We start from the raw sequence: 22,318 nt of genomic DNA on the forward strand, positions 1-22,318 counted from the left end.
AGTCATAACTCATGGCTTCAAAGAGTTCCTCCTGTGAAGGAAAAACAAGTTCTAAGAAATCATGAGAACTACAAGGATCAAAAGAGGGAATTAAAGGGTCCCATGTCCCTATAGGATGAATCTCTCGGTCAACTGTCGGGACCAAGTCCCAAGAAGGAGAATAATAAGTCAAAGGATCCTTCTTAGAAGCAATTGAACATTGAGGACTCAATGCCACATAATTCACCCGTGGCGGGGTAGAGTCTACTTGAACACTTGGAACAAACCAAGGGGCATTCTGCAGTAAAGTCGAATTAGGGTGGTGATTATCAGATGCAAGCTGATCGATAGTGACAATATTCCCGTTATGAGGAAAGCACATTACTCGAAAGAGTGAAGACACCACAGCATTCATAGCATAGACATAATCACGCCCAAGTAGCATATTAAAGTCTAAAGGGCTATCAACCACCATCATATCGATTAAAACAGTCTTCCCACCTAAAGTGATAGGCACTTGAGGAAGAACACCCATAGATTCACCAGGCCTTCTATCATAGGCTAACAACTGACTCTGAGCTGTCAACAACTTTGGGGAACCCAAAGCTTTCCAAGTCAAAGAGGATATAATACTTGCAGAGGATCCTTCATCCACCATACATCGATAGACATTTGTGGAATTAACCCTGACCTTTATTTGAAAAGGTGCAGCGAAAGGAAGACGAGGCTCAACAAGGCTATCCCAATCAAAGGAAACACTCTTAGCACTTGGAGGGGGAACATTCGAAGAAACCGGAATGCCCCCTATACTAGAAGACTCTGTACTAGAGATCAAACAAACTCTTTTGTTAGGCACTTCACCCCCCAAAAGAGGAGTGTAATCGGCCAGCGATTGCACTGGCCCTACCACATTTTCAACCGATGGTTGATGGGATTGATGAGAAACCATATCAGGTTTAGGAGTAGAAGTAATTTCAGACTCAAGCCATATCCTTTGAACCTCTGGAATACCAGGGCATAAATGAGTAAGATGGTCTCCCTTGCATATCTTACAAGGGAACTTAGGTTTAAAACTTCTACGTCCAGGTTTCTTATCAACCTCCATTCCACCAACATGACTAGCAGTGGTTTGCGGAGAGTCCTAAACATGACTTGCAGAGGTCGGTGACTCTTTGCTAGTATGACTTGCAGTGACTAGACTCATGCCCCCAGCATTACTTGCAGTGGCTGAAGACTCATCTCCAACATGACTGGCAGAGGTTGAGGATGAAGTGCTAGTGTGACCTGCAGTGACTAGACTCATGCCCCCAGCATGACTTGCAGCGGCTGAAGACTCATCTCCAACATGACTCGCAGAGGTTGAAGATGAAGTGCTAGAATTATTCTTCTTGTTTGACTTCCTCTTTCTCCTCTTTTTAGATTTCTTGTTTCAAGAAGGAGGCGAAGAAGGAATTCCAGATTTCTCTTTGAAAGAAGATGAACAATTAGCACCCATGTGATGCCCTTGAAATAAAGCAATCAACTGAGAGGCTTCAAGAGCATTTGGAATATTCGGAGTGGACCACACCCAAACGGGTAGTCCAACATTCAACCCAGGAATATTCAAAGTGGCCATCAAGGGAGTACCAACGTTTCCAAAGAAAGGAAAATCACAAGGATCCCCTTTTGGGAGGGTACCTTGGTTGGTTTCCACATGAATATTAGCCATATCTAACTGATCCAAAGACCCTTTCCCTTGCGGGAATATAGAAATAACTCTTCAAAGAATATGGGTAAGCAACAAAAACCTTTGCCCTTGAGGAGGCAACTCCACAACTTCTGAAAGAACGACCAAAAGCCTTTCAAGATCGGTAGAGTGGAAAGCCAGTCACTCAGACCACAAAGTCCAAAGGTGACTAGACAAAAATACCTAAAGCCAACTATATACAAGGAGCAAAGAGCACTCACTATAAAGTCCCTAAAGATACAGCCAGTCAAACAACTTCCAAGTATTTCCGCTTCGGGTGGTGAGGACCGGACACCAAAATACAAGAAAGTGGAGTCAGGGGCCTTCCGAAGATAGTCTGGGATAATGACAGCCCAGCCCTATCAGCGAAGGTAACAAAGGAAGTTACGCTGACCTCCTAACAACAGCCTGCGCCAGTGCAAGCCCCCAAGCTTCGCAAGGGTGCCCTCCAGTAGTACTGTCGAGAGTGATACAACGTCAACCTCAGGTTCTACGGGATTCCCCTCCGTAGCCACCTATGTAGTTCCCTAGGAGAAGCAACTATGGATACCAACTCGTCGCAGAAGCCAGGCGGAACAGTTGTGAGGTAAGTTCGGACAAGTAGGAGAGGGGGTATCTCTCTTCCCTGTCTTCACAGACCCTCGTGCTTAACTCCCAGATCCGGAGCTTTCCTGGTCTTCCTAACGCTATTGGATTTTCTCTCATTACTCAGACTCTTACGTTTGACGTTTTATGTGGCCTTGGAGAGTTAACTCTCCACTCGCCTAATCCAAGGCCCTAAAATCCTAAACTTGTTGGTGTAACTGACTAAAACAAAAAGTTCTAGTGGATTTTAATTAGCGCTTGATTTTATTAGGCTGTTCTTTAAGTCACAAGGTAATGGCGATGAAACTTGTGGTGTTTTTTGGACGCAAAAAGAAATTAATAAAACTTAGCTACATGCATATGCACTTTTTGTTTTCGATGAAGAGCAATTTCTATGAGGTTCAGAGGTACTTCTAATAAAACAAAGTTTTTTGCTTTCTTTTCAAACTCCACACTCACAAAAGCTAACAAAGCTATGTATGCATAAAAAGGGATGCAAATCTATCCTAATGCAACAACTATATGTGAATGCAAGATTTTAAGACTACTCTGCAAACAAAGAAGGAAAGTTGCTCACTTATCAAATTTGTCTTGCCACTAAAATGCTTAGATAGAATATGATGTGCTACCAATCATTTCGTCCAAACAATAAAAACAAGTTCTAAGATAAACATAAAGCACTTTCACCTCGCAAAAAACGAAATCAAATGAAAAGCAAGTTTAAGAAGGCGAAACTTAAAACTTTCAAAAGATTTTCTTTCAAACAACAAGCAAAGAAGTCTTTTTCAAAGAATGCTCTCAAAAATACTGACACTAATGATTGAAGAATAGGCAACCAAACACTTTTGCGAATTGACACCTTTCAAATGATGAAAACCCAACAAAAATAAATGTGTTTGAAATCGCTCTTGACAATCAAAAGCAGCAATGAAAGTCCAAAAGATCAAAAGACAAGTCTCAAGAAAGTGATAACAAACAACTTTCCCGAAACGAAGGAGCAAATGGTCACAAAAATGGTTTCGTTAAGCAAACAAAAGGGTCACCAAATCAAAATGAACACAAAGATTGAATCCAATCTTCCTACTCTGCCAAAACAGAGCAGTCAAGATTCTTAACCAGAAATCTTGTGTGTCAAAAAACAATGACGCTTGCAATCAACGAAAACAAGACTAATACTCCTTATAATTAGAGAGAGTTTAGAACAAGATGCCCCCTGTTAAACAGAGGACTGTTACTAGAAAATGACTGCTTCAAACTGACCCAAACCACCAGACAAACATTCAGCAAAAAGAAAATTTATAAATCTTGAAAATTATATAATATACGTGCCTGCAGTGATATGCAGAGTGCGTGTACAAGAGACTGTAACTGAGTAAACCTACGTATACGCGGGTTCACTTAGTTAAACTTGCATATATATGCTTCTGTAATCCAGCAAAACAGCGTATCTGAAGATTTTCAAGAAAAATAAAAAATACAGACTGAAAAAACTGGAAAAGCTTAGAGTTAAAGAACATATCAGATAGTCAGAGCCAGCAAACATAGGGGCTGAGCCTTGATTGGCTTGAAGACTACCCAAACTAGGAACAACAAGAGTGTTGTTCCCCAGTGGAGTCGCCAATTCTGGTTGAGCGGAAAGTACCCCTAGGGTCATTTGGGTTAAGACTCTACCAGACTGAAAATTACTTATTCAAAGAAAAACACACAGAGCCATTATCTTTACTGTAAGCAAATTCTAATTTTGAGGGTACGTACCTAAGGTCCTACGTTCGAGAAGGCCTTTAGGGTCCAAACCCTTCTTGGAGTTCCCTTCTTCTCCTTTGACCTGTAAAACAAACAAATCAAAGAACACAGCAGTACATAGACAAATACTTATACACAAACCATCTTCATGCTATAAAGTTAGTTATAAAAATCTTTAAGTAACTACTTGCATAAGAATTCAATACAAGAATCTCATAAGCACAAAGAAAGATTGTTTCGGGAACCAAGACGTGTTTCTTTATATAAAGGCAAGTAAAGTACATATAACGGAAAGATTTCACCCGAAACACCTTCAACAGGCTCCAAGCAAAGCTTCCTCCCGGATTCGTTCCAGCCTCAAGCCTCCAACAAGAACTCCTTCCAAGTCTTACTCAATGGTGATATAAAATATGAATGATCACCAATACACATGGAAACAAGGGTTTCCTATGCAAAATGGGGGAAGTGCAGAAAGCACCAAGGACTTCAGACCGGGTCTAAGGGGACAATCTCAGCATAATAATCTTGCTCTCCTTTTCTCCCTCTCTTAGCCCTTCCCTTTGATGTCTTTTTATACCATCTCCAAAGTAGTTTTTTAGTTAGGAGTTGGTTGGGAACAGTTGGGCCACGGGCACTAACAGGTGATCAGCAGGTAAAACCCGCGATCTTCACCCGAAAATAAGGAATTATTTATTTTTTTAAGTGTTTTAATACATACACGCGGGTTGGGTATACACAGACCCGCGTGTACACGCGTTTAACTCAGGACAATGTCACGTATAAGGGATAAAACACTGTTTTTTAAATTTTAGGACCAGGTCTGGAAGGAGGGGTTGCCCTAGGCCATGAGTGCAGCATCACAAACCATAAGAGTGAGATTTGGAGCTATAACAGATGCCCCCTAATATATGAGGTCAGAAGGGGAACATGATGGACGAAATATATTATGTAAGTACATGGAAAGGAAGTCTGTCGAGAAACCGAGGAGGACTTCACCAGAATTCAGCCTGCCAAGCCACCAAAAGGAGATTAGAAAAAAACACTGTCTAAGGCAGGCATACCCATGCTCAGAATAAGTAAAGCATGTCTGCATATCAAGTACAAGCGGATCCACTATGTATACAAGTATAAATGACTGGAAGATACATAATGGATCATATGATCATAAGGAGCAAGTACATGTCTGAATATCACATATAAGAGTGTCAATGATGCTGAAAGATGCAACAGATCACTGATATCAAAGACTGATCCCAAAAGGTACCAACTAAACATGATGGAATAGGATGGTACTACACTGAAAACTCAGGTGCCAGCATATAGAATGTCGCCATGACTGACTGCAACATATAAGGTGGAGTGGTATCAACTAGCAGCAACAGAAGCAACTGTCAAGTGAACCAATGAATGTTGATACAACCTGAGGTCTTCACCGATCGCCGTGGTACATTTCTACACCATGGGAATAAATGATCTGAAGTTGACCATGTGAGAAATCGTTTGATTACCGGTCATTGATGTATACCGTTAACAAACGCGAGACTACTCACCGATAATGATAATGAGCGTCAAGGTACCCAGTACAATCTAACAAGTGTGAATAGATGAGCTGAAGTCGAACACCTCTAAGAATCTATCGATCAGGAGAAAATGATGGTTTCCCACTGTCGATAGCGAAGGATCTGCCACTAATGACTGCAAACCCCAAGGTACTGCCAAATGGACTCTAGATCTTTGCCCCAGAGCAATGAGTCGGAGTCGATAGGGAAAGATCCACTAGAAGGAAGGCATTAAGGCATCCTCCATCAATCTAGCGCGAGTGTAACCCGTAAGCCAATAATGTGGAAGGAATCGGACGAAAAAGATGTAGTAACCCAACCGAAGTACGTTTCCGGCGTACACAAGATGTGGCTAGCGCACGGCAGAAACCCTCTGAACCAACCAATAATGAAAGCTGACACGGAGGAGAGGTATCCACCAATAGGGTCAAATGGAAACCAAGGTACTGCACGAATCCCAATGTGTGATAATGTAGGATGATGTCGAACACAAGGGAAACCACTCAGTCAAAGACCCATGATACTGATCGATGCTGAGCACAAGGTGACCTATCAATAATGAAAATAGGGCCAGGGTGCGGCTCTAGGCCTATCCTCAGAGCAAGGTGTCGTCGTCGATAAGGACAAGACCCCCCAGCAAGAAGTCAATGGGGACCTTCTCAAACCAGCACGAGTAAAGGACCAATATAGCTGATGTGATGATAGACATGATACCAACAACCAGGGATGGCCGACTGAAAAATTAGTCAAGAGACACCGCAGAGAGGCCGACTCAGGCTAACTTCCCTTGAACAAAAGCACGACTCAATGTGACTATGTGGCAGCATATGATGATTCTGTATAAGTTCGCCATGCAGGAGGCACGAACGAACCCTCCATATGATTGGAAGAGATAACCAATCGGGGGAGAACTGACTCAATAACAAGGTTATAGCATACCTAAGTCAAACTAAATCCCACCCATGTGGAGGAGACTTTGTTTTGAGTGCTTTGTTCAAGGGCGACACGACTGACTCTAGCTGCCAACAATAAATGGAAATAATGTCCCTGTTCCCGCTCTTTTTTGGAATATTTATTTTTTTGTCTTTTTCTGTTAAGCCAGAAAAAGAATAAAAGAATGCTATGGTACAGTGAAAAGAACGAGTGTCGGTGAAACAAATCATCTAGTTCATGGGAAGGGAACGTTCCTATGCTCAATGCAGGGAGGTGAAAACTGGTCAGTGACACTCAAAGGTATGTTCCTTCCACGGATCAGGGTATGTCAAGCTGCAGAAGTCAAAGGTATGCAAGGTTCATTTTACAGACATCATGGTCAAAAGTTGGCTTAAACATGAGTCCAAGTGAAGCCGGCTCTAGGCCAAAAGGTGCAGGTGGTCAACATGCAATGCAGTAGTACAACTCAACACAAAGGAGCCTCTAGGGTATAAGGCCAGAACAAAGCGGAGAAGCTAAGAGGAATGAGTCTTCAACGCATAAGTCATGGCGGGTCTACAGAGGACTCCCAAGCCTAGGGATGAAAAATCAGCATGAGTGCCAAGCGACAAAAAGGTACTAACTAGGGCACCCATGATAAGGTAGGCTCTACCACACAAGTCATGATACTTCTAAACAATGAGAAGGTTCGGCACCATAACTTGGTGGGGTCGATCCTAAGGCAAAATGGGAAAGGAAACTGATAAATGCACAATGCAGGTGGAAAAACCTAACCAATATGCCAGTTTCGAGAACCAATACCTGTCAAAACGGACCAACCATAAACTTCCAAAAGAGAAATCTTCCAAGTATTGTAAAAATAAATAGGAACACTAGACATGAAGTTAATACATCCCACATATAAACTTCATATAAAATCTTTGTGTTATAGAATACAAAACTTGAAAATGCGTACCTCATATGTACAATATGGTACAGGGGACCACGCAACCTTGCAGCTTACGCATAATAGTTCTTCTGGACAAACCCCTTGCAGGGATCGGACCAAGGACTCCTTTGGTAGTCATAACTCATGGCTTCAAAGAGTTCCTCCTGTGGAGGAAAAACAAGTTCTAAGAAATCATGAGAACTACAAGGATCAAAAGAGGGAATTAAAGGGTCCCATGTCCCTATAGGATGAATCTCTCGGTCAACTGCCGGGAGCAAGTCCCAAGAAGGAGAATAATAAGTCAAAGGATCCTTCTCAGAAGCAATTGAACATTGAGGACTCAATGCCACATAATTCACCCGTGGCGGGGTAGAGTCTACTTGAACACTTGGAACAAACCAAGGGGCATTCTACAGTAAAGTCGAATTAGGGTGGTGATTATCAGATGCACGCTGATCGATCGTGACAATATTCTCGTTATGAGGAAAGCACATTACTCGAAAGAGTGAAGACACCACAACATTCATAGCATAGACATAATCACGCCCAAGTAGCATATTAAAGTCTAAAGGGCTATCAACCACCATCATATCGATTAAAACAGTCTTCCCACCTAAAGTGATAGGCACTTGAGGAAGAACACCCATAGATTCACCAGGCCTTCTATCATAGGCTAACAACTGACTCTGAGCTGTCAACAACTTTGGGGAACCCAAAGCTTTCCAAGTCAAAGAGGATATAATACTTGCAGAGGATCCTTCATCCACCATACATCGATAGACATTTGTGGAATTAACCCTGACCTTTATTTGAAAAGGTGCAGCGGAAGGAAGACGAGGCTCAACAAGGCTATCCCAATCAAAGGAAACACTCTTAGCACTTGGAGGGGGAACATTCGAAGAAACCGGAATGCCCCCTATACTAGAAGACTCTGTACTAGAGATCAAACAAACTCTTTTGTTAGGCACTTCACCCCCCAAAAGAGGAGTATAATCGGCCAGCGATTGCACTGGCCCTACCACATTTTCAACCGATGGTTGATGGGATTGATGAGAAACCATATCAGGTTTAGGAGTAGAAGTACTTTCAGACTCAGACCATATCCTTTGAACCTCTGGAATACCAGGGCATAAATGAGTAAGATTGTCTCCCTTGCATATCTTACAAGGGAACTTAGGTTTAAAACTTCTACGTCTGGGTTTCTTATCAACCTCCATTCCGCCAACATGACTAGCAGTGGTTTGCGGAGAGTCCTGAACATGACTTGCAGAGGTCGGTGACTCTTTGCTAGTATGACTCGCAGTGACTAGACTCATGCCCCCAGCATGACTTGCCATGGCTGAAGACTCATCTCCAACATGACTGGCAGAGGTTGAGGATGAAGTGCTAGTGTGACCTGCAATGACTAGACTCATGCCCCCAGCATGACTTGCAGCGGCTGAAGACTCATCTCCAACATGACTCGCAGAGGTTGAAGATGAAGTGCTAGAATTATTCTTCTTCTTTGACTTCCTCTTTCTCCTCTTTTTATATTTCTTGTTACAAGAAGGAGGTGAAGAAGGAATCCCAAATTTCTCTTTGAAAGAAGATGAACAATTAGCACCCATGTGATGCCCTTGAAATAAAGCAATCAACTGAGAGGCTTCAAGAGCATTTGGAATATTCAGAGTGGACCACAGCCAAACGGGTAGTCCAACATTCAACCCAGGAATATTCAAAGTGGCCATCAAGGGAGTACCAACGTTTCCAAAGAAAGGAAAATCACAAGGATCCCCTTTTGGGAGGGTACCTTGGTTGGTTTCCACATGAATATTAGCCATATCTAACTGATCCAAAGACCCTTTCCCTTGCGGGAATATAGAAATAACTCTTCAAAGAATATGGGTAAGCAACCAAAACCTTTGCCCTTGAGGAGGCAACTCCATAACTTCTGAAAGAACGACCAAAAGCCTTTCAAGATAGGTAGAGTGGAAAGCCAGTCACTCAGACCACAAAGTCCAAAGGTGACTAGACAAAAATACCTAAAGCCAACTATATACAAGGAGCAAAGAGCACTCACTATAAAGTCCCTAAAGATACATCCAGTCAAACAACTTCCAAGTATTTCTGCTCCGGGTGGTGAGGATCGGACACCAAAATACAAGAAAGTGGAGTCAGGGGCCTTCCGAAGATAGTCTGGGATAATGACGGCCCAGCCCTATCAGCGAAGGTAACAGAGGAAGTTACGCTGACCTCCTAACAACAGCCTGCGCTGGTGCAAGCCCCCAAGCTTCGCAAGGGTGCCCTCCAGTAGTACTGTCGAGAGTGATACAACGTCAACCTCAGGTGCTACAGGATTCCCCTCCACAGCCACCTGTGTAGTTCCCTAGGAGAAGCAACTATGGATACCAACTCGTCGCAGAAGGCAGGCGGAACAGTCGTGAGGTAAGTTTGGACAAGTAGGAGAGGGGGTATCTCTCTTCCCTGTCTTCACAGACCCTCGTGCTTAACTCCCAGATCCGGAGCTTTCCTGTTCTTCCTAACGCTATTGGATTTTCTCTCATTACTCAGACTCTTACGTTTGACGTTTTATGTGGCCTTGGAGAGTTAACTCTCCACTCGCCTAATCCAAGGCCCTAAAATCCTAAACTTGTTGGTGTAACTGACTAAAACAAAAAGTTCTAGTGGATTTTAATTAGCGCTTGATTTTATTAGGCTGTTCTTTAAGTCACAAGGTAATGGCGATGAAACTTGTGGTGTTTTTTGGATGCAAAAAGAAATTAATAAAACTTAGCTACATGGATATGCACTTTTTGTTTTCGATGAAGAGCAATTTCTATGAGGTTCAAAGGTACTTCTAATAAAACAAAGTTTTTTGCTTTCTTTTCAAACTCCACACTCACAAAAGCTAACAAAGCTATGTATGCATAAAAAGGGATGCAAATCTATCCTAATGCAACAACTATATGTGAATGCAAGATTTTAAGACTACTCTGCAAATAAAGAAGGAAAGTTGCTCACTTATCAAATTTGTCTTGCCATTAATGCTTAGATAGAATATGATGTGCTACCAATCATTTCGTCCAAACAATAAAAACAAGTTCTAAGATAAACATAAATCACTTTCACTTCGCAAAAAAGGAAATCAAATGAAAAGCAAGTTTAAGAAGGCGAAACTTAAAACTTTCAAAAGATTTTCTTTCAAACAACAAGCAAAGAAGTCTTTTTCAAAGAATGCTCTCAAAAATACTGACACTAATGATTGAAGAATAGGCAACCAAACACTTTTGCGAATTGACACCTTTCAAATGATGAAAACCCAACAAAAATAAATGTGTTTGAAATCGCTCTTGACAATCAAAAGCAGCAATGAAAGTCCAAAAGATCAAAAGACAAGTCTCAAGAAAGTGATAACAAACAACTTTCCCGAAATGAAGTAGAAAATGGTCACAAAAATGGTTTCGTTAAGCAAACAAAAGGGTCACCAAATCAAAATGGACACAAAGATTGAATCCAATCTTGCTACTCTGCCAAAACAGAGCAGTCAAGATTCTTAACCAGAAATCTTGTGTGTCAAAAAACAATGACGCTTGCAATCAACGAAAACAAGACTAATACTCCTTATAATTAGAGAGAGTTCAGAGCAAGATGCCCCCTGTTAAATAGAGGACTGTTACTGGAAAATGACTGCTTCAAACTGACCCAAACCACCAGACAAACATTCAGCAAAAAGAAAATTTATAAATCTTGAAAATTATATAATATACGCGCCTGCAGTGATATGCAGAGTGCGTGTACACGCGACTGTAACTGAGGAAACTTGCGTATACGCGGGTTCACTTAGTTAAACTTGCGTATATACGCTTCTGTAATCCAGCAAAACAGCGTATCTGAAGATTTTCAAGAAAAATAAAAAATACAAACTGAAAAAACTGGAAAAGCTTAGAGTTCAAGAACAGATCAGACAGTCAGAGCCAGCAAACATAGGGGCTGAGCCTTGATTGGCTTGAAGACTACCCAAACTAGGAACAACAAGAGTGTTGTTCCCTAGTGGAGTCGCCAATTCCGGTTGAGGGGAAAGTACCCCTAGGGTCCTTTGGGTTAAGACTCTACCAGACTGAAAATTGCTTATTCAAAGAAACACACACACAGCCATTATCTTTACTGTAAGCAAATTCTAATGTTGAGGGTACGTACCTAAGGTCCTACGTTCGAGAAGGCCTTTAGGGTCCAAACCCTTCTTGGAGTTCCCTTCTTCTCCTTTGACCTGTAAAACAAACAAATCAAAGAACACAGCAGTACATAGACAAATACTTATACACAAACCATCTTCATGCTATAAAGTTAGTTATAAAAATCTTTAAGTAACTACTTGCATAAGAATTCAAGACAAGAATCTCATAAGCACAAAGAAAGATTGTTTCGGGAACCAAGACATGTTTCTTTATATAAAGGCAAGTAAAGTACATATAACGGAAAGATTTCACCTGAAACACCTTCAGTAGGCTCCAAGCAAAGCTTCCTCCCGGATTCGTTCCAGCCTCAAGCCTCCAACAAGAGCTCCTTCCAAGTCTTACTCAATGGTGATATAAAAGATGAATGATCACCAATACAGATGGAAACAAGGGTTTCCTATGCAAAATGGGGGAAGTGCAGAAAGCACCAAGGACTTCAGACCTGGTCTAAGGGGAAAATCTCAGCATAATAATCTTGCTCTCCTTTTCTCCCTCTCTTAGTTCTTCCCTTTGATGTCTTTTTATACCATCTCCAAAGTAGTTTTTTAGTTAGGATTTGGTTGGGAACAGTTGGGCCACGAGCACTAACAGGTGATCTGCAGGTAAAACCCGCGATCTCCGCCCGAAAATAAGGAATTATTTATTTTTTTAAGTTTTTTAATACATACACGCAGGTTGGGTATACACAGACCCTCGTGTACACGCGTTTAACTCAGGGCAATGTCGCATATAAGGGATAAAACACTGTTTTTTAAATTTTAGGACCAGGTCTGGAAGGAGGGGTTGCCCTAGGCCATGATTACAGCATCACAAACCATAAGAGTGAGATTTGGAGCTATAACAAAAAGGCACCCCCAAGCCATAGAGCAAAGGGAATAGCTAGGTTTCGAACCCTCCGGACAACTCCTTGAAGTTGGAAGACAAGAATAACGGGAAGGCAAAGAAGGACATCGACAAGTGGCATGACTTCCCTAAAACTCCCAGTCATAACATCAATGAATGTCATGCAAAGTAGGCACTGGTGGCTGAGCTAAAAGACTCAAAGATGGATGCATGATCTGATTTTGAGATGGAACCTAATAAGGGAACCAAAAAGGGAAAGTAGATCATTTACACAGAACTCATTGTGATGGTAGCCACGAGCCGGCTTCAAAAGGTGGAACCTAAGGATCTATGGATCCAGAGGAGGGGGAGCACCTCTTCCTCTCGCAGAAGTGGGTAAAGGGTTTGTCGATGCAGTTCATTGTTGATAGTGTGAAATAGAAGAGCCTAATATCAACCAAGGTCGTTAAGAGATTGAAGCTTCCAATAAAGTTGCACCCACAACTGTACACCATCGAGTGGCTCCGTCAAGGGTGAGATCTATGTGTCAACCAGTAGTGTCACCTACCTTATACCATTAAGCCCTTTGTAGATGAGGTATTATGAAAATGTTTCCCCTCTGTAAATCTATGATGTTTTATTAGGTTAACCATACATATGGAAGTGCCATGTTATATATGAATCCAGACCTCATTTTGTCATTATTACTTTGGGTCAGAAATTGTACAGGATCCTAGAGGTAGCATTGCCTACTATATTTTGTTTGATCTCTACTAAACAATGTAGTAGGATAATTTCCCAGGCCTGGAAAATTTTATTCCTTGTGATTCACCCTCAAAGAAAGAGGAAGATTATGGCCACATCCACAGTCTCTAGACAGGGCTCCTCTGCATGGCAACAACATATGGACAAGGTCATGGAGGAGCACAAAGACATCTTCACCTCACCCACAGGGCTAACCCTACACTCTCAGGACAAGCACTTCATCGATATGACCCCAGGTGCACTACTACCCAATAAACCTATCCATCGACACTATGTTTTGGAGAATGATGAAATCAAGAGGAAGATTCAAGAGCTGTTGCAGAAAGGGAGCATCAGGCCAAGTTCATCACCTTATGGGAGCCCAATCATGTTCGTACAGAAGAAGGATGGAACGTCGAGGCTTTGCATTAACTATCAAGCATTGAATAAGATCAGTGTTCGGAGTAGGTATCCAATCCCACCAATTGATGACCTTCTAGACAATCTCAAAGGAGCCAAATATTTCAGTAAGATTGAATTGAAGTCTAGTTATCACTAGGTACCAATCGAACCCTCCTATGTGTAGAAGACTACCTTCAAATCCAAGAAGGCATTTTTTAATGGCTAGTCATGCCTTTCAAGTTGACGAATTTCATCACAACCTTCATGAGGCTGATGGAAGACATATTATGGCCCTTTAGAAACTCTTTCATTGTCTTTTATTTGGACGACATCTTGATCTTCTCCTAGACTTGGGAAGAGCACCTACACCATATTCGATAGGTTCTCCAAACCCTACAACAACACAAATTATGTGCCAATTTGGAGAAATGTGTTATTGGTATGACCCAAGTCCAATATCTGGGGTACATCATTGATGAGAAAGGTGTGCATGTGGACCCAACCAAGATACAAGTCGTTCAGGATTGGCCAGCCCCAACCACTCTAACAGAGCTTGCAACTTTTTAGGTCTTGTTAATGTTGGGATTCTCTCATATCACTTGGCCTTTGAGTCAAGTCACCAAGGGTGGAGAGAAATCAAACTTATTTTGATTCAAAAAATAACAAAAGGTGTTTTTCAAGTTGAAGCATCGCCTCTGCTCTACACCAGTGCTCACATTACCAGACCTGCAATGACCATTTAAAATTGAGACAGATGCCTCTGACTATGCTATTGGTGCAGTTCTTACCTAGTAGGGGCATTGAGTGGCATATCATAGTGAGACACTTTCAAATACAGCCTGAAAGTGTCCCACCTATGAGAAAGAGATGTATTACATTTTGCAGGCATGTTGACAATGGAAGCATTACATTCTGGGTAAGGAAATGGTCATCCACAAACCACCGACCCCTGTAATTCATATAAACACAAGGCAATTTGTTGAATGATCGCCATCAGAAATGGTCCACATGTCTACAACAGTTCCATTTGAGCATTAAGTACAAGAAGGGAAACACCAATAATGTTGCAGGCTACCTCAGTCGAACATCAGTTATGGTGTTGACCACTGTGCTTGACTCTTATGGACACAAGAGTTAGAGATGGTGCATATTTACAAGGGTGATCCAAAATTAGACACCACATACTAGATTCTCTTAGAAGGAAAGAAAGTTCTAGACTTTCACCTCTATGACACACTATTATGCACCTAGGACACTTATTTGTTCCTTCAAATGAGCATGCTAAGATGATTTGGGAGGCGCACTTTATTCGGGTCACTGGAAATTTTGGGGTAGAAAAAATAGTGGTAGTGCTACAAAAATATTTTTATTGGCAAAACCTTTAATAGGATGTTGGGAAGTACATCAGATCCTACACTGCCTACATAATTACCAAACCTACAATCAAGAAGCAAGGTCTATACACTCCTCTACCTACTCCTATCCAACCCTGGGAATCCATATTTATGGATTACATGTCAAACATTCCTTCTACAAAGCATCGCAACAACTATATTTTCATGGCCATCGACATATTCTCTAAGATGGTCATTCTGGTAGCTTGCAAGAAGAGTATCATAACAAAAGCCACTAAGAAACTATTCTTTGAATGATTATGGGTATACTTTGGTATCCCACAGTCCACTATCTAAGCTCGGGATAACATGTTCCTAAGTACATTCTCGACAAGCCTCTGGTCCTTGGGGATATCAAGCTCACTAAGTCCACGACCTTCCACCGCCAAACTAATGGCCAAATAGAGGTCATTAACAAGATGATTGTTCACATCATACACATGTACAACTCAAAGCATCCATGCAAATGGGATGAAATCCTCCCCTATGTCCAACACAGCTACAACAAAGCTCTCCACAACTCAACTAGCCACAACCCCTTTTAGGTGGGGTTGGGATTCCAACCACTCTACCCCATTAATGTTTCAATACCACTTGCAGCTACTTAGAAAAATTTGACTCATGTTCATTCCAAAGCTAACAAACTACCAGCCTAATTGAGCACATTCATCACATCCGCCAACAAGTCCATGACATATTGGACAAAGCAAATTCTAAGTACAAACAATGTCATGATCAACATCAGGTACCACACAAGTTCCATAGAGGCAAAAAAGTTTGGTTACATCTGCAGAAGGAGAACCTCGCTGGGGCCCACTGCAAGCTTCTCCTGCTCTAATATGGGCCTTGAACCATCACTAAGGTTGTAGGAGATAATTCTTTTGTGCTCAACATTCCACCATTCCTTGGCCTACACCTAGTATTCAATGTGGACCAGTCGCGTCCATACTTTCCCCCATTACTGGACACATCAGAAATTTTTGAGCTGCTGACACCAACAGAGCTCAACCCAAGTTGTATCAAACATGTCATGAATAATAGGATCATGGACACAAATATCAAGAACACTCACCAATAGAGGATCCATCTATATCATGTTGTCAAAGTAGTCCAACTCATTCACCAAGGCAAGTAGCTTACGAGGGATGAGGTTCAATAGAAATTTCCTCACCTCATGGAGGATTTGCATGCAATGAGTACCATTGCTTCCTAAGGTTGGAGGATTGACCTAGGTGGATATTGATGGCCACCTACTTATGCCACCTATACCTCTAGTTGGTTTCATCATTTTCCTTTATTATAGCACAATTTACTATTTTTCATATTTTTTTGGGTCCTGAACTTCCATAGTTGTTTTGACCCCCTAAATGGCATTTTTTTTAGGTCTGCAGCCCTACCACAAATATTGTATTACTCAGAGATACCTTTCTCATAAAGTATCGTATGTGCCAAACAAAGATCATCTGACCAAGTTACGACCCTGCGAATTTGGTTGTCCAACTAACCCCAACGGGGCCCACAAACTCTTGGCATTCCATCTCCTACGATTAGGGTTTTAGTTGTTTAGGGTTTCCCTTTGTTGTTCAATATTAAAAGGCTATTGAGCCTCATTATAACATAGTTCAAAGGCATGTAGTTGCCACATCTCTTCTTAGAGACAAGCTACCATCACTCGAGCTAGTTTATTTCCATTTTGTATGTAAGCGTCTTTCAGTTCTTTGATATTAATTAAATGAAGATTTATTTCTACTACATATTTGTGTTTATGTTTATATTTGTATTACTTTTTTTTTCTTGAATAAGTCTCGATCAACAGACTTGGTGGGTTGATTATCATTGTTTTTATTCTTATTCTTTTGAAACGGGAAAGACTTGAGGGGCTTACTACTAGTAGAAGTCTTTCTTGACCTTCTCTTTAATTCTGAATTTTCATTGGTAAGTGCTTTTATTGTCTCTCGATATATTACAAGTCCTTATCTTTAGCCTTACTTGAAGAAGGTTGAGACTTCCTGACAGTTTCCTTGGAGTATTTTGATTCATCATCATTAGTAATAACTCCAATAGCACCCAAGTCTTTCTCAGCGACAATTTCTTTTGCAAAGTTTAATGCCAATGTTTCCTTTGTATCTCTTTTCACGAATGAGAAAATTTTAGTGGGAAAGGCAACTGTTAATAAACAATAGTAGTTGAATCATGTGGTTGTGTGCCCAAGGGAAACTTATTTAACATGTGATTTAACTTTTGATTAAAATCTTTCACTTTCTCCTTTTACCCCATTTTACTATTTCTGAGCTCTTCCAATAGTCTTGTCATTAGTAAATTTCTCCAAAAACTATTTTTTAAACTCCCTCTAATTATGGACAGAATTGACAGCTAGATGATGGTACCATGTTGCTGCTCTACCTTCTAACGTAAAAGGAAAAAGATTACAAGCAACATCATTTTACCTTACTTCCAACATCGATATATGCATATAGAGACCGTTGATGTGATCTTCTACCTCTGCCTTATTATTTAGATCAAACTTTGATAACAAATTTTCCAGATGTTTGGGCATCTTCTGAAGATTATCTAGAAGAGAAAGAGAGCCTTGGGCCATCTAATCTAAGTCTTGGTCGGCCATGTCTTCGTCTCTAGGTTCCTCCTCCTTTTCAAAATCCAAGGATCCTCCTCCTTGACTTTATAAATCGTCGCTGAACTTAAAAAATCTATCATAAAGAATAGTGTCTTTCTCATACCCTTCGTTAATGGGTGGAAGTGGATCTTGCTACACTGTGTCTTTGGAGGATTCCATTAACTCTTCAAGAGTGGAAAAACCAGAATCTTCCACAATCGAAACTAATACACTAGTATGGGTTATTCCTTTCTTCTTCGAATGATGTGGGACATTTTGAGCAATAGAGAGTAAACCGATAGCTTTTGTAAATCAAGGGGTTATAAGTCAAAGTGCCCAGAGTTGTTCATAAGTAACCTCGTATGGCAACTCCATACCCGGTCGAGAAGACTCTCCTAATTTGGGAATAGGAATTGGAATGGTTCTTATAATGTTGTGACCTTTTCCAAAAGATGAAAGGTTAGAGTGTGTAGAGTTATCAATCATAAAAAATTGGCTTTCCTCCTTCTAGCACCAGAATGTTAATGGTGCTAGATACCACCAACATATAGGGGATCTCCCTGATATGAGGTCCCAATTAGACCTTAGACCATTTGGTGTAGGAGTCCCATCTAGAATACGTCCTGACTATCGTTTACTTAAAGATATGTCTTTGATTCAGCTTTTAGCATGAGAGAGAAGCGTACATGTGCTTTTGAATGAGCAAGCGAGTGTGCCTTCTGAATGTTTGATTGCAGATGTATCAAGGTTCTTTCACTATGGAGAGGGGAGAAAGTGAGCCTCTAAGAGAGATGTAATAGTACTACCCTAATGGAGACACACACTAATGATAAAGGTTCATCTAACATTAAGCGAAAAATTCACATAGATGTGAGAATTGTTATAAACATTACAACACATTTCCAATAAGTTAAGCACTGAAGTCACCGAAATAGTTCAATTATTCCAGTACATGTGAAAGAAAATATGAATCATAACATTCAAACATTAGTCTTAGAAACATCCATAATCCATGCATGAAAATGTGTTGGCATTAAGGGCTTTGATATTAAGCAAAAGTTCCAAGATACATAAATATAATGAGCATCACTAGCTCCAATAGTGGAGTGTTAGAGCCACTACTTGCTCCCCAAAATTACTAACTATATCTCTCTAATGCCTTGTGGGATAATCCAAGGTTAAAATTCCTTTACATGAGAAATGAGGATCCTTTTATAACATGAGGCATGACCTTTTACATCCCCATGATGTTTTTTAGGTAAATCCTCTTCGCGGATAGAGATAATCCCTCTAGCGCACTGAGTGGGTCTAGCAACAAATGAGACAATCTACAAGACATTTTCCTAAATTATAATCGAAATGAGAGAAGAGGAAGGAGACCTACCTTGTTCTGATACTATAATGCACTTTGTTGTTGAAGATATTGATCGTTTTCTCCTCAAGATCAGTCCTTACTGATCATAGCATTTCAATACCTACACAAGAGGTCAAAGACACAACAAAGAATACAAGTGCAACAAGAATAATCGAATATAATCCACTTAATATATCAAGGATCATTAATATAAATGAAGCATTGACACAAGAATTTATGGAAAGTGAACCAACAGTTGTATATATTAATGAAAAAAAGAGGAAGCATATAACCAAGGCCTTGATGTTAGTAGCCCTCTTTGAGTGAATTTCCAAGTCCAAGCTCAAGCTCTCCAATCACTCCTCCTCCAAGCCAAAATGAATAGTATGTAAGCACTATCTTAGCATAAGGGTGCAAATAATCTAAGACCAACCATTTATGAATGGAAGAGGATGAATATATAGGCAGTGAGAGGGTGTTAAGATCTCACCAAAGATAGGGGAAGGCCCTCATCTCAAGGAGGAAGCTCATAGGGATAAGATAAAAGGGTAATATTGGAATAATTCGACCACATCCACAATGAACAACATTCAGCTCGTCATTCTGGAAGCCTCTAGATCACAAAGCTTCTTGTCCACTTTGGGGAAATTTTCCTTTTAGGAATCAACGCGAGTCTCCAAGTAAAAGTCATGCTGCTAGCGCGAGGTTAATATGGTGCAACCTGCCATCAACATGGGTAGGCAGTGTCAGTCATGCTGACCCATAAATTAAGGTTTTGAGATCATTTTATCAAGAAAGGCTCAAGGCTTGTTTTCATCATTTCTTCAAAGAGGATTTGTACTGCATATCAGGACGGGTACACTGCATAGCTTTCAAGTTTTGGGCACTTCGGGGTATGACACAGGGAAGTGCAGGAGGTGTGAAAAAATATTGTTTAACACATGACTCTTGACCTTCTAACTCCTAATGACCTTTGGAATTCAAAATGAATTTGGGAATTACATATGACTCTTGGTATCACATGTCCTTTGGACTTCCATGAATCTTTTTTCCATACATGACTCTAGGACTTCCACGTATTTTTCTTTAAAATGATTATATCATTACATTATAACTTCCACATCATCATGTGATGAATATGTGAAACTTCACTATGTTTGATGACTCGCACTAATAGTGACTAATGACATGGACTTTATTCAATGATGACATGGTTTCCACTCATGTGTTTGTTCTTCGTGCAACTTCTAATGATTGATGCCTTCACCCTCCAAAGGGTATCTGATCTTGGAGACTTTAGTGTGCTTTGATCATCAACATTTCAATGTGTTCATTTTTCTTTGATGCTGCCTTTGTTTTCCTTCTTCATCCAATCTTCTGCATGTGTGCTTGCCATGATGCTCCTTGAATACCTATAACTACAATCACTCATGAAAAGCAACCATCATCTTGAAATTATCCTATTCTACCATGTTTTAAGTAGATTTTATGTTCATGTGTTCATAGTTCACTTGGGAAGATAAATGAGAGCTTTTGGGCATAAGGTTACACTTTGAAATGTTGAAGGGGAGAGGCTTCAAGCCTTGAGCATATGCTCATGCGCTCAATAAGAACAAGAAATCAAGTCAAGGCACATGGCACAAGTCCAAAGTATGAAGGAGGAGGCCCCAGTCTTCCCAAGTGCATTATGTGCTCAGGGGAGAGAAGGAGGGTGCAAGGCACAATCCTAAAGACTAAATGAGGAGGCTTTAGGCCTTTGGGGTGCGCTCATGTGCTCAAGAGGTTTAGGAGGGTGCATGGTGGAAGTCTAAAGGTTGAGGAATGAAGCTTCGCGACTTAGAAGCATGCTTATACACTCAAAGGGACAAGAGGGTGCATGGTCCATTATGGAAGGTTGAAGGGTGGTTCTTAAGGCCTTTAGGGTGCGTTAAAGAAGGGCACAATCCTTTAGGTCGAATGAGTGCAGTCAAAGGAAGACTTGGCTTCTAGAAGGGCACAATTCAAAACAAGGAGGGGGGAAGGGCTTAAGGAGCATGTTTTCCACTGTTGGAATGCACATGGAACACTTTTGACCAATGAATGATTCCTGACCAAGGATTCAGAGTGTGCTCATGTGCTCTTTTCCTTAATGGGTTCGCTTTGAAACCAAATATTGTCTAAGTTTGAGAGATGTGAAAAGGGGTGAATATGATGAGTTTAGACATAAAATGAGGTGCAAAAAATATTAAGTCATCAAGAAAACTTTGACAAACATGAACAATGATAAGTAAACATAAAAATTCCACTTTACAAACATTCCCCAAGTAAAATCGGTGAAGTGTGTGCAATTGTGAACAAAAAGTGATGTTTTACAAAGGTGTTATGATTATGAAATGCACTATAGTTGTTGTGATCAATGTAATTACATTTGAGAACACTCAAGAATACTTGAAACATATAGGACGACATGAAACAACACCTGACGACCAAGGAAACATTTGACACAATGATAAAGTAGGCTACAAATTTGAATGTTGTGAAATTTTGGAGGGTGTTGTAGTAGTGAAAACACCCTATTTCAATGGAAATTGTGGTCACTCTAGTTTGGTTAAGGCTCTCAGCTATTCCCCTTCATTTTCTACATTCAAACATCTTAGCTAATGTGGGAAACTCACTCAGTCATTTCATAAAAGTAGACACATAAAGGCTTGAGAAGGGTATTATGACATTTTCCCGAACATGTATTTTAATTGATCTTAGTAAAGAGTAGCTGGAAAAAATCAGTGGAATGACTTTATCTTTTTGTAGCTGATGGAATATGAAAATATAGTATTTCACTATATGATTTGTTACAACCTGATCATCTCCATAATGTTTGTCCCTCTTCTCAAGGGATCTATTCTCCTCCGGTTTCCAAGAATAAGTCACAAGGGTGGCAGGATCCAAAATTTCTTAAAGGAGATAATACCTCTTCATCCCATAAGCTAGAAAATATGCAGCAAAAAGAATATATATAGAAAAAATGAGTCCTTCAGACTCAACTGAACCACATGCGAGGACATCTCATCATGCAAATGCCTAGATCCTTCCATTGAGAAACACATAATATACAACCATGGTTTTGGCTTCATCAATGAGTGACCACAAACACTTCCATGAAACAGATAAATTGGATAGTCATAAGGAAGTAGTGAAAGTAGAAAAACCTTTGGGTTTCGAATTTCACCAAGGAAATGTAGTCATTGTCTCCTCTACATTTGTTCCTAGTAACTCCTTCGAATGGATTGATGTACAGAAGAAAAAAAGGAAGAAACTACCTTCTGTAAAATCCACTTGTTGGAA

This window comes from Pinus tabuliformis, chromosome 6, assembly GCF_031772625.1.
Source record: "Pinus tabuliformis cultivar Carrire ecotype Pingquan chromosome 6, CPIR1, whole genome shotgun sequence".
Taxonomy (NCBI): domain Eukaryota; kingdom Viridiplantae; phylum Streptophyta; class Pinopsida; order Pinales; family Pinaceae; genus Pinus; species Pinus tabuliformis.